Below are 13,272 nucleotides of genomic sequence, written 5' to 3'. Positions count from 1 at the left end.
AGACATAAAAAATGCATTTACAAGCTCATAATTCAAAAGTGCATATTTTGAACAAAAGCATTACAACTTGGCAAATGGCATTCAGAAATGAGAACACATCCCTCACAGGCTGAGAGTTCTTTCAACAAAATACTATCATGGTGTTCCTTGTCTCTTAACTCATATAAACATAGCTAGAATCCCTTACCTTAATTGTAAGAAAATCTATCCAATGCAAGTTATTTAAGACAGTTCCACCATCGGTAAAAAGCTGCACCGAAGAAGCATCAACAAACTGTTTGCCATTGCAAATTAAACATCATCCTATTCGCTATTGAGGTCACATGTCTGGATTCTCAGTAGGGAGTTCCTCCTGACCTAAAAAGTTGTCCCCACGGTCCTAAAACAAGACCATAGAGACCGGGAACTAAGAAAATTTAATATAGGTCCAGCATTTAAATACATTCTTCATACTGATCCTACCCACCATGCGTAGGACCTGTAAAGATGTATATTTTCTATTACTAAAATTTTATGTCCCACATATAAGCTACAGTGAATAAACATAAAAAATATATAAAATATATATGAGGGAATATATATATATCAGTGTAAAACCAAAACCGCTATAAACACGTATATTAATTCTCTAGTAATGAAGTAAAGGCAATATCTGTATATTTACACGAACTACAAACTATTTCATGTACACTAGGATAAACCATGTTGCAAAATACACAATTAATTCAGCATTACTATCCTAGTGATACTTATTTTACATGAAACATAGAACGTGTTGTGTGTCTAAAAAATTAACAAAAACCTATAAGAAAGTGCTGTATTTAGCACTAAATTTACATAGTAGTATACTACACAACATGTTTAGGGAATATACTATACACATGCATATAAATCATAAAACAACCATAACCACATATTCACAAAGCAACAGATATAAAATATATCTATGGTATAAAAATGTATGTGTAACTATATACCCTTATGGGACAACAATGGCAAGATATTTATTCAAACGACATCTCCATAATGCTTCCTTTGGACATCAAAACTATTCCTGTACATCAGTGTAGCTGAACTCAAAGGGGCAGTTCTAATCCTACCTCTCATGGTGGAGAAGTGTCACCCCAAGTGAACATGCAGGGTTATATACCAAGACAAATATGGATATATAGGATAAAGGGTTACTCAAAACACCATTCTATCCAACTAAAACATACCCTTGCTACATATGTATATATATCAGACCAAGGGCTAATCTCAAAACGCCGTTCTATCATGTTAAGACATGCCCTTACTATAAAATATAATAAGCAATAAAATAAAAATTAAAATATAAAACCTGTATATATGATCTGAACAACTAAGTACTATACTTATCTATTCCATCGTAAACATCTATAATATAGGAAGGAGCAAACTATATAGGAAACAATGGGAATTGTGGGAACAATATATGCAGAGCAGGAATGAGGCTTAAGACCCAGGATTTGAATGAGCCATATGATGCTTAACTGTCAGTGACTGGATGGATTATAAGTGATGTATAATGTTTGCATCTACAGTTGTTTCAGTGGTGCCTGTGATGTATACTGTTTGCAACTGAGTTGGTGCCATTTTGTTTTTCATTAATATAACTGTAAGATTGCCTATCTCATATGTGAAAATTTAATAAAGATGTTTGTTGGGGAAAAAAAATCTTGGTTCCCACCTTTCCCAGTATGTCTGTTGGTATTTGGTATGCCAGTACACTTTGACAGTCAACCTTCATTCGGGTGTTTTATTAAAATCATTTATAAAGGCTTGTTTCACTTCTTTAGGTGACTTGACTGAGTAGTTAATTTCTTTCTCCTAGAATACTAAGGTAGAGGGTATCTCATTTGGAATTTGATCCTTTTCATGATCAAAAATGAACAAAATGGTGACAGTTTCTATTGATCTTGTTTAATTTGATATGGTAAATCCCAAGCAAAATTAATTTTATTTCAGTTCCATGTTAATGTTTTTTTTTTTTTTTTTTTAGCAGCTGTTAGAATTTTTGTTATTTAGGATTCTCATGTATACTTGTGTCAGTTTATCCTGTGTTTGTGCTGCTCTAAGTGCACAGTGTGCTCTCTCAATAGTAATCTGGTTAGATTCTAACTAGTTATCTAAGCTGATAATTTGGTGTAAAACGTCAGTTAGTTTTGGTTCTTCATACTTTTCAGGTAAATCTCATATCAAAATGTTATTTCTTTTGCTTCTTAATTCCAGGTCTAGGATTTTTTGTTTTAGTTCTTTAATAGTGTTAGTGTTGGATTATGATGTCTCTTGTATCTGACTGATTTTTATTTCAATTTCTAGAGTTTTATCTTCTTTTTTTTCTAGTCTGTCTGCTATTTGGTTCACGGTGTTTTCAAAAGTCTGCAGTTAGTCTGATAATTGTTGAATCCCTGTTTGTAATGGTTGTAGCACCATTTTGAAGTCTTCCAAGTCCAGAAAATGGTCTGTTTTTGGTTTGTTGGTACCCTTTTAGCCTTCCAGTTGTCTGGTAGTTCTTAGTCTTTTAGGAAATAATTTCTTTTTCTGGAGTGATTATCTCTGAAAATTTAGATTTAAATTTTGTATGTCCATGGTTTCTATTTGTCATTCTGTGTTTCCTTTTGATAATGTATGGTTTCTCTTCCTTGCAGCCTGTTGTACCAGAGTTTCATCAGGAAAGTTGTCTGCACTTCACAGGTAAGTTTCTATATGTTTATTTATTTATTTTCCCCCATTTTTGAAACTTACTGGTTAGCAGATGGTTAAGCTAACCTTTAAAAGCATTTTGGAGCTTAGTTGACTGTGTTTGCTCTGGTTTAAGTGTCATGTCCCTCCTGTGTTTTTCAGAGCCGCGCTGACATTGTGTTCACAGGTCAGCTGCCATTTTCTCCCAACAAATTGTTGCTTACTTTACATTTAGGAGGAGATAGTGCATGATCATTACAGTCTGACCCCTAGTGGATATATTATATATTACATAGGAGGCACTAACCCACTTCTAAGGTGTAGGTTGCATTGAGACTCATACTGATGTTACTAACTTATCGCTGCATGTTCCACACATGTAAAAGGGTGAAAAATAACACATTTTTTATTATGTAATTAATATGATGTCAAGGGTCTACCACTGCTTTAGTGTCTATAAACCAGTCTGAGCTGCCTTATAGTAACAGGTGATGTTAGGTAGTATACATAATGTAAGAAACAAAACAACTGAAAAATACTCCCACAAGATGTGTTTAATGCTTTTAGCCCATATACTTAGTGAGGGTGATAGATTTCAGCAGCTGCTTAAGTATTCCATCCTGAATGTATATATCTTGTATGCTGATCACTGTAGCTTTGTTTCACATATATGGTTCAGCTGCCTCTGAAATTAGACTTACTCAAACTGTATGACAGCAAATCTTAATGAAGGCTTTTCATTAACTGTGAGCTGCAGACTCAGATAATCAGCAATATTCTGAAGTTAAAAGAAAATCACATTTTGCTATCTACAATGAATTTATTTACTTTACATTTATTTACTTACATTCTCTTTACTGCAGTCATCCACTGGGTCTGAAAATGTCTCCTGAGTTCTGTCCAGTATGCCTCAGAGCAGGGAAGATTAGGTACCAGGGTTACTCTGAGGACTTTTGGATCCGGCAGTATTTACAAATCCTAAATGGTAGATATTTTGTCCAAGCTTAATTCCGGTAACTGAAGGCACACTTTCAACATTCTTACATTCATAGGTTCGTAGGTTTGTAGGAGGTTACTAGGCTAATGGCCCTAGAGCCCTAACAAGCCATATCCCAAGTTGCCCTAATTGTCAGTACTTGGATGACTGAAGTTCGGAGAGATATGAGTCTATGGTAATTAATACCAACTATCTCTGTATATGAGGGACATGGCTGCCAAACCAGGGGCGAATTTACAGTCACCCACCCGTTGATCTAGGCTGCATGTGAAGAGGGTCAAGGAAGGACTCTGCTTCATGTGAATGGGAAGCTTGTTCTAGAGAAGGGGTAGTCTCTGGGAGATGTATCTATCTCTCCAGTATGATTTGTTCATGTTAGAGGCTAGGTTAAGATCCCTGTAGCGAGTGAGCCTCATGCAGTTTAATTTACAAATGTGTAGCATTTCCATCAGGGCCAGTTCTGAGACTGCTCTGTTATTGAGGCATAGGTCACCCCTTAGCAGCTTGTAGGAGACAAAATACAGTGACAGGGCTTTCAGTCTTTCTGCAGAGGAGTTTTTGTGTACCCTGTATTTTCTTGGTGAGAAACCTCTATGGTCTCTCTAGTTGTTGCAGCTGTCTGGTGAGATACATGCAAAAAGAGGTATTGTACCCAGTTATTGATCTGATGAGGGCCAAATATAATGGAATTATAACATCCTTAGATTTACTAATGAGATGGGTCATATAGAAGTATTTCCTTACCACTGTGGATATGTGGTGATCGAAGTTCAGATTGCTATCAACCTGAGTACCCAGATCACGTACCACTGGGTCTACACTTAGGGAAGTGCTGTCTATAATGTAATTATCAGGAATGTTCACCTTTCCAAAGGGAATAATAATGCATTTTTTTTAATTTAGCTTAAATCTGTTGCTTTGGCACTAGTCAGTTATCTGCATGAATCCTTTCTGTTTTATATTAGCATCACTGGGGAACTTAGTGACTGCTCCCAGTTTGCAATCATCAGCAAACTTGGTCAGTCACAGGCTGTCCATGTTTGCCTGGACTTCTGAGAAATAAATTCCAAACAGTAAAGAACTTAGCACAGAACCCTGTGGTACACCACTGGTGATTGGTCTTTTGCTAGAGGTGAACTCACCCACTTTGACTGTATGTGACCTGTTGATGAACCAATTGACTACCCATCTGGTGATGCAGGGGTTAGTTCCCAATTGAGAGAGTTTATCTATAATACGTAATGTAAGATGCAGGGCTGGGCCTGCCTTGTTCTGCCTTTCAAAGAGAATGACTGCATTCTGTCCAGTTGCAGCCCACCCTCCAGTTGAGATCCATTACATTTACTTTAGCCTTCCCTCCTCCCAATCTCACTTCCTCTACTAACCATACCACCAGATCTTAAGCTTAGGCCTGGCAGTCTGAAATTATAATGCCAGCATAATATATACTCAAGTAATCCATCCCTATTCTCGCATCATCCACTGCCCTGCGCTCAGTGGGTATACTATTACCGCCTCAAGGGAGCCCCCACATCTGTTTTAGGATATGTTATCCTCTCAGTACATATAAATTAATCAAAAGGGAATTCTCCTAGTCTGTGTTTATGTTCCAAAAGACTCTCCTAATGGGACTACTGATGACTTAACTTGTGATCACTGGGAAGTTCAGCACTGACTACAAGTTCTCCTCCATTGTGTTTCCAGGTCACATTGAACAGCTGTTTGGTTTAACACCCTACCAAAGCAAACAAGTCCTCTGGCAGAAAAGACATACCTGCCTAGATCATTATATCCGCACTTTACATTTTGCCTAGATCATTATATCTGCACTTCACATCCTGCCTAGATCATTATATCTGCACTTGACATTAGTGTGGCTAGCAAAATGATGACAAACGCCATCAATAACCACCTCCCTTCATTTCCTGTTTAACATCAATATAATATCAGCAAAGCATATAGTCATTCGCAAAAAACCTTGGCAGGTTTTTCCGCCAATGCATTTGTTTTCATACTTTCTTGTCTCAAATGGACTCACATGTTTACCTCATCTTTAGACTGTGTAACTGAATATTTCAATTCCACCTTTCTGTCCATCTTCAAAAACTTGGCCCTATAAAACAGCATAGTCAAAATCATGTCCTAACCTGATTGATAACAGAAAATACAATACTGACTCAACACAAACTGTGGCATCAGTCCAAGAGAAACAGAACTACTTCCTCTCTTACTTTTTTTGGTGACCAGAAACTGCACCAAGACTTTGTTACTAAGTAGCAAAATTCATTGAATGTTGCTGACCATCAAAGCCACTTCCACTACAGCTATTAACCCCAGAAGCCCACCTAGTTACCCCTCTGACTTTTCAAACAGTCCAAATTAACACTGTCAAAAACTTTTTCTGAAGTTTAAAACTGTGCACTGTCTGCTGATCTCATAACATATTTTTAAAGATGGCTGCTCTATCCATTCCCTTTTCTATTATTGCTGTAATAAACTGTTGCATACTTGGAAAAACATGTTTCCAAGCTCCTAAGTCATCAATAATAATCCAAGAGCAAGGCTGCCATTCAGCTATAGTCAATAACTATTTACATGTAGCCCTTTTGTGTGTTTTTACTAAAATATTGGACAATATGTGCATTCCCAGATTTATCACTATACCGCTGGCAGTGTGACTGGTACTTTACTAATTGACTTGTTAAAGGCATTCCATGCCATGCACCACTGATTCCTTCTAAATGGGGATTCTGCCACTGGACTATCTGCAGATTCTAAACTGATGCAGCAGGTACCCTATTGGTAAGATCTTAGGCTGTCCGATGAAGTAACATCATCTTCTCCCAACTACCAGTCCTTTTATGTGCTTGGTGCGTTTATATTTTCCTTTTTTTTTTTCTTTTGAATAATAAAGTAGAACAGCGGAGCTAGCAGGGTAAACCAGAAAGCTGACAAATTAATGTTTCTGTTTTCTTCATCTACTCCTGCATCAGCTGTACAATCAGTGTTTCAACATGGTAATAATTCTATTAAAGTCTGGTTGTCTGACTAAGATCTGCACCCAAACACCTTCAAACCAAAATGCATGCTCTTTGGGAAAATGCCAGCTTTTTCTCCACCTGCTTCTAACTTCCTTATTACTTCACTTATGGAAACTGTGAAATCTATAACATTTCTGGAGCTCTTCTTTAACAATGAGCTCAGGTTCAACCTCCTTATTAAAGTGAGTCATTAAAACAAATAGTCAGGGGCTTGGCATGCTATACAGTGCCAAAGATTTCATTGACTATTACCAGCAGAGCTACAGTCAATTTGTTCTGTTGCCTGGCCTTCTGTATGCTTCCCAGGTGCTAAACAACCTCATGACAACCAACAGACATAAACTTAAGCAAACCTGTAACAGGACTGCATGTTTTGTTCCTGGTACACCTTCCTGCTATTCTTCCTGTGAAGCCTTACTTAAGCTTACATTGCTAGAATTACCTAACTGGTTAATGCTCACTCCATTAACAGTTGCTAATGTTATACAAAGCAAAGATGCTGAGAGTCACTGAAGTGCATCTTACTAGATAAAAAAAATTTTATATCCCACTAACAAGTTCAATAGCCACAAAGAAACCAAAGTCTATAAGGTTACTAAAAACAAAATGTCACTACCTTCTATTTTTCACCACTAAGCAGTGAAACCAATTTAAAATATAAGATCACATTTTATCTCTCACATGGAAACACCATAGTAAATATGAAACAGACCCCTGATTTTCTTCTGTTTTACACACTTCTAATCTTTCCAGCACCTCATCTTCTAAATGTGTGGTAATTTGCAGCCACTTTGCTACAGTGGCACACATTATGTGCACTGCCACAGATATGTCTAACCACATTACAAAGCTATTGCTGGTGAATTACGTGAGCACAGAGAAAAGGACTAAAACCTGAGTAGGGATAATTTACTAGTATTATTTTAGAAAAGATAAGAAATTTCTTTATAATAATGTAGTTGTATAATAACAGCACACCGTGATATGGTTGTGGTTAATTCACATATTTACCAAAAGGGAGTTGTTCTAGACTGATCACTTGGCAGCAAACTGGTGACCACAAAATGCCTTTCGCCATAAGTAAAATATGAATTACTCATTGTTTGCCATGGTGAATTGCCATATTTTACTCCAATAAATTCCCAGCATTACCTACAATATTAATGTGGTATCCTCCCTCAATGCTCCTTTGCACTATAGCTGCACCAATAGTGCAAAGCAGCATTGTGGTATCCTCCCTCAATGCTCCTTTGCACTATAGCTGCACCAATAGTGCATAGCAGCATTGTGGTATCCTCCCTCAATGCTGCTTTGCACTATAGCTGCACCATTAGTGCATGTCAGACTAACTACCAATAGACAAGTAGACTCAACCTAGAGGGCTGCATAGCCAATCAATGGGATAAGCTCCCTCTGAGAATAAAGGAACTTGTCTTTAAAAAAGGAGCGGAATCTTGAAGAGTGGATGGGAAATAGAAAGTTCACCCCAGGGATCACTCCAGTGGTTCTACTTGACAGAGGCACTGGGAACTAACGTTGGGCGGCACGATGCCAGGGCACTTCTATGGGCTAGGCTTGTAAAGGCTCCAGGGCCATTAGCCTAGTACACACCTATGAACCTATGATTCTTACTGATTAAGTGCCACTTTGATAAACTGTTCCTACTGTCCTTCTTGTGCTGTTTTTCTACCATACATCTCACCTTTTTCATTCACACACACCTCTTTCTACTGCCTCTTGTTTTCATAAGGTCTGTGAATATCAAATTAGTTGACCTAAGGTTCTTTTGACTTGCTTTCTGTACATCAGTTCTCCTGCAGCAACCAGTTGCACCATATTCAGAGATCTTGCCTGTTATTCTAATATGTGTTCTGTATTTCTTTTCCACTGTTAATGTGCAGAGACCTCAGAGTTAATTAACTTTGCTTTCTGTAGCTGTAGAGCATGAAGAGCTGTAGAGCATGAAGTCCTTGCCTGGAGGTTGTGAAGGGCTTTACACACACACACACACACACACACACACACACACACACACACACACACACACACAAAAGTCACTTTGAATGCTTACTCATTTTTCAGCGATATAGCATTTGGGAGCAGCTCCCCAAACAGCTTCTTTTTTATACTATTTCAAATTAAAATATGTTATTGTGCTAGGGCTGTGAACTCAGCCATCTGTGCAATAATGGTATGTGACAAAGCATTGTTTCGAGAATTTTTAGGAAATCAACTTTCTCGAATGATTACATCGAATACAGTAGTTGCCACCCACAACACATCTTCAGGAATGTGTTCAAGGGGCAATGTATTCGTGCAGCCAGGATGTCTTCCACCAAAGACATCATGGAAAATGAAATTGAAGGTATTCATCAAATGTTTATGAATAGACGATATCCTAAAGTAATGTTAGACAAAGTGGCAAGACATGTCAAGACCAATTGGGGTAGTAGATATACATCATTGTTAGGAAAACCTTTTTTGAACAACAACAAGCCAAGTGCAGGAATCAATAGGACAGTTTGCATCATCATGTTTAATCCATACACAAATTTAGTGAAAGAAATTTTGAACAGACACTGGGAGTTGTTAAACACTTCCGAAAATATCAGTTCGTGTCTAGGTAGTCAACCCTTCAGTGTTTGTAAGACCTCATTTAACTTAAAAAAGTTAATAGAGGCTAGTTCAAAAACTAAATCTTCACAGAACAAGAGTGGAACAAAAAGATGTGGTTCCTGTAGTCAATGTAAAAATATCAATGAGAGTAAGACCATTAAACTACACAATTTTTTGAATACAGTGTGCTATTGTATAAAAGGGAACTGCAACAGCCAAAGAGTTGTTTACCTTGCCACATGTGTACTCTGTCCTGCCTATTACTTAGGCAAGACAGAAAGGAGACTAAAAACACGGATTTATGAACATTTATATAAAATAAAGAAGAAAGACACCAAAAATGCATCAAGTAGACACGTGTTGAACAAAGGTGAAGACCATGTGTTTAAATTTTCTATAGTAGATCAAGTGTACACGTTAGTTTATGGTGGTAATTGGAAGACCTATCTGGCCTACAAAGAAAGTGAATGGCAGATTTTTTTGTGATGCCACTTCATTCCCTGGTCTCAATGATAGCATTAGCATTAAGCCTTTTTTATTATTGAACCGTGGATGAAGTTTGGCAAGGACCCCAAGTTTACCAACATATAGTAGGACAACATTTATGCAGCTATGTATGTATTTCATTTACTTTCATTTACTTCTTTATTTATTCCTTATTTACATGTGGTTACACTCAGGAAGGTTATATTGAGGTGCACATTTTAGTTTAGTATTTTAATCAACACTTCTTACTTGGAAAAGCATTTTAAACCAAAGTTTTTTAAAAAAGTATTTTTTAAAAAGTATTTTTAAAAAAAGTATTTTTGGTTATTAATTTTTTGGCGCCAAAATGACTTTATAAGGATCAATCAACTGTTAATTAATGGTTCTGATGAAGTCTGATGGTAGTCAGATGAAAGCGCTTAACCTGACCATTTTTTTGGAGTGTATTTTCTTTGGTAATAAACTGGATTTTTAACTGTTGCATCATGACAATTATTCTGCGAACTGTGCCTGTGGTGGTTATTGCCCTGTTCGAGCTATGGATCTGGATTTTGGCCATTTACTTTTGGAGTTTTTTGGTGGACTGTTTTTTTACTTGGATGTGACAAAGCATGTTAGCAGTACTTCCTGGTGGTCACCAGACAGTGGTGCACTTAGTGTTATGCTGTCTCATCCTTTCAAACCATAAAAAGGAGGCAGTGTGGCCGCGGTGGTGCAGCATGTATCATTGTTGTCTCACAGCAAGAGGCTCTCCCGTTCGATTCTTGGCTGGAGCACCTTGTGTGTGGAGTCTGCATATCCTCCCCATGGTCGAGTGATGTACAAAGACATGCAGGTAGGTGCGTGCGTGAATGAGTGTGCCTTCTTTGAAGGTTGGGCGTCGGGCTGGCAACTCTGCACCGTAAATATCCACTGCCAATCATTATCAGACTGGAGTTCTGCTGTGGAGACCTCTAACCGGGAAAAGCCGAAAGACATTATTAGTGTGTATTCATGAGAATAGTTTCAAAACAGAAGAGCACAGTGCTGGAATTCTTATGCACAAGACATGCTGGTTCAAATCATCTCTGCGGAATGAGGACTTCCATATGTCATATTCCTGTAGGAGCTACTCTAAGAGGCATATGAATGCGCAGGAATCTACCTACAACTTACCATGTAAACAGCAAAGGCCTCTAACACTGAAAAAATGTAGTATACTGTATAAGTGAGTAAAATACCCCCCACTCCCACCCACCAAAAATAGTTTGAGTCACTTCATTTTTTTTCAGAACACTGGCTGTTTTGACTGAAATACATGTCAGTGTTAACTATGTCCTTACAGAAGTGTCTCACAGTTTTGTAGCATTGATCTCCCTGGCAAAGCAGTTCATAGTCATTTATATGCTGAGGATACAATAAATGAGATAGATTAAATGACATCTTGGGATTCTGTAAATACTCTATGTTTATAAAGGAGGGTTTTGCTGGGGACAAGTAGAAAGAAAAGGCATCACTCTTTTTGTATCAGTGATAGCAATGGAGAGAGATTAAAATCAGAGGTACAACTTGGAATGTACTTGTAAGAAAGACAGCATTATTTCTTGTATAGCTGTCTGAACACTTAAGCTGTACCTATTAGGAACAAGGCCAATGTAAACACTGCACCTTCCAAGGGCAGAATCAATGTCATGTTGATACTGTAACTAGGAAACAAGTAAGGAGCAGCTAAAGGCACTCTTAATATGAATGAAACTTGACTAAACAAACATTGCTGAGCACCAAGGGGAATGCAATACGTACTCCACCCCCTTCACATTGCCTTTAGCCTATATACACGGCAGAATACTATTATAAATGCATATTTCTTTTACCATCTAAAAAATCACTCACTGCTTATGGAAATTTCTACAAGGGTCTTTTTTCTGTGTGAGTTTACATCTTCTTTTCCTTTCTGTATTCACATTGGTCAATGATCTCTCTCATGATACAGCTGCATATATTTGCTCATGCCTTATCCGTAACAAAACAACTCTTAGAGGTTGAATCCTTTATACCCTTTCTCCAAGACACAGATGTGCCATTCTAGGGTGTTTGGCATTTCATATACTGCTTCTCTGCACTGCCATTTTCGTGTGTGTGTGTGTGTGTGTGTGTGTGTGTGTGTGTGTGTGTGTGTGTGTGTGTGTGTGTGTGCGTGTGTGTGTGTGTGTGTGTGTGTGTGTGTGTGTGTGTGTGTGTGTGTGCGCGCGTATGTGTGTGTGTGTGTGTGTGTGTGTGTGTGTGTGTGTGTGTGTGTGTGTGTGTGTGTGTATATATACATCCAGATATTTCTTTTGGCATACCTACCTATCACTATTACACACATAAAGATGTATATCTGCTACATGACATACACAGTTTCATAAATGTCTGTCTACATGTTATGCATGGCCCCTAAACCAATCAGAACCCTTATTCTAAAGCCCCAGGCTCAGCCACTGTTAATGAAAAAAGGAAAAATGCATAAGCTGTTTGTGCTAAAATAAACACTATCCCACACAGAGAGCAACAATCCCACCTAAATCAGCTCCTGCCATGAATCTGAAGTCAGTTTTAAAGGACATACAACAGATAAAAATAAAATAACAATTTTAAATGTCACAAAAACGGAAATGTACACATGTAAATATATTTAGGGTGAACTCTTGACTTTCTGCTTTCAGCTGCAACATGTTTCTGCAAATTAATTTCATCCCACAGTTGTACTCACAGCTGTGTATTGTCTAACGACATACTGCATATACCTTATAATGCTTAGTTACTAAATCTCACCATTCAAAACTTCAAAGTTAGTTCTTACATTTAAATCATTGTACTTGTTTCTACCACATTATGTACTATGCACGTTACTATTGGAGATTTTCTCCCCAGGCTACCACTGAAAAGGGGTCTTGTATTTAACTCGGTTGACTTTTCACAGTTAAAAAGAAATATAAACAAACAAGCCAATTGGACAATGGCATTACCCACAAAACAGACCTGATTCTAAATAATTAAGGTAAAACTGTAAAAAGTGTAAGTAAAGTGTAACATTAACAAATATAAATCTAACTGTAACTACACACTAAAATAATACAAAAAAATGTTTCCTAAAAACGCATTTTGAATAATCTTTGAACTAGATTAGAAAACTACTCATGAGACAGCCCAGTCATAGCAAGCTACAAAATCAACATAAATATCCTATCCAGTTGACAGTTTCAGTAAACATGGACAATGACTGGGTCTCCAATAATAACTAACTTATTTTGTGTTCAAGACATGGCACATCAAGAAATTCACCACAACAGTGAAGCTCAAGAGGTAAGTCTTGATATACACAATGAAACACATAAAAATGATTACGATCGCAGAGCCAATCATAATTCTTTGTAGTGTGTGGAGCTTTATCTGCTCCATATACGACCA

At 37.5% G+C, this 13,272-nt stretch overlaps 1 long non-coding RNA gene across 2 annotated transcripts in view; it reads left to right on the top strand.

The window, feature by feature from the left end:
- LOC122791629 overlaps positions 1–13,272 on the top strand; it is a 286,401-nt gene that overhangs the window by 178,604 nt on the left and 94,525 nt on the right. For both annotated transcript variants that reach the window (XR_006363179.1, XR_006363178.1), the window contains exon 3: positions 2,670–2,715. This is a non-coding gene — a long non-coding RNA (uncharacterized LOC122791629). The remainder of the gene's footprint in view (positions 1–2,669; positions 2,716–13,272) is intronic.

This window comes from Protopterus annectens, chromosome 17.part0 (assembly GCF_019279795.1).
Source record: "Protopterus annectens isolate FY-2018-M chromosome 17.part0, PAN1.0, whole genome shotgun sequence".
Lineage (NCBI taxonomy): Eukaryota > Metazoa > Chordata > Ceratodontiformes > Protopteridae > Protopterus > Protopterus annectens.
Note: the sequence above shows the minus strand (reverse complement) of the source record. Positions and strands in the feature narration are given on the sequence as shown.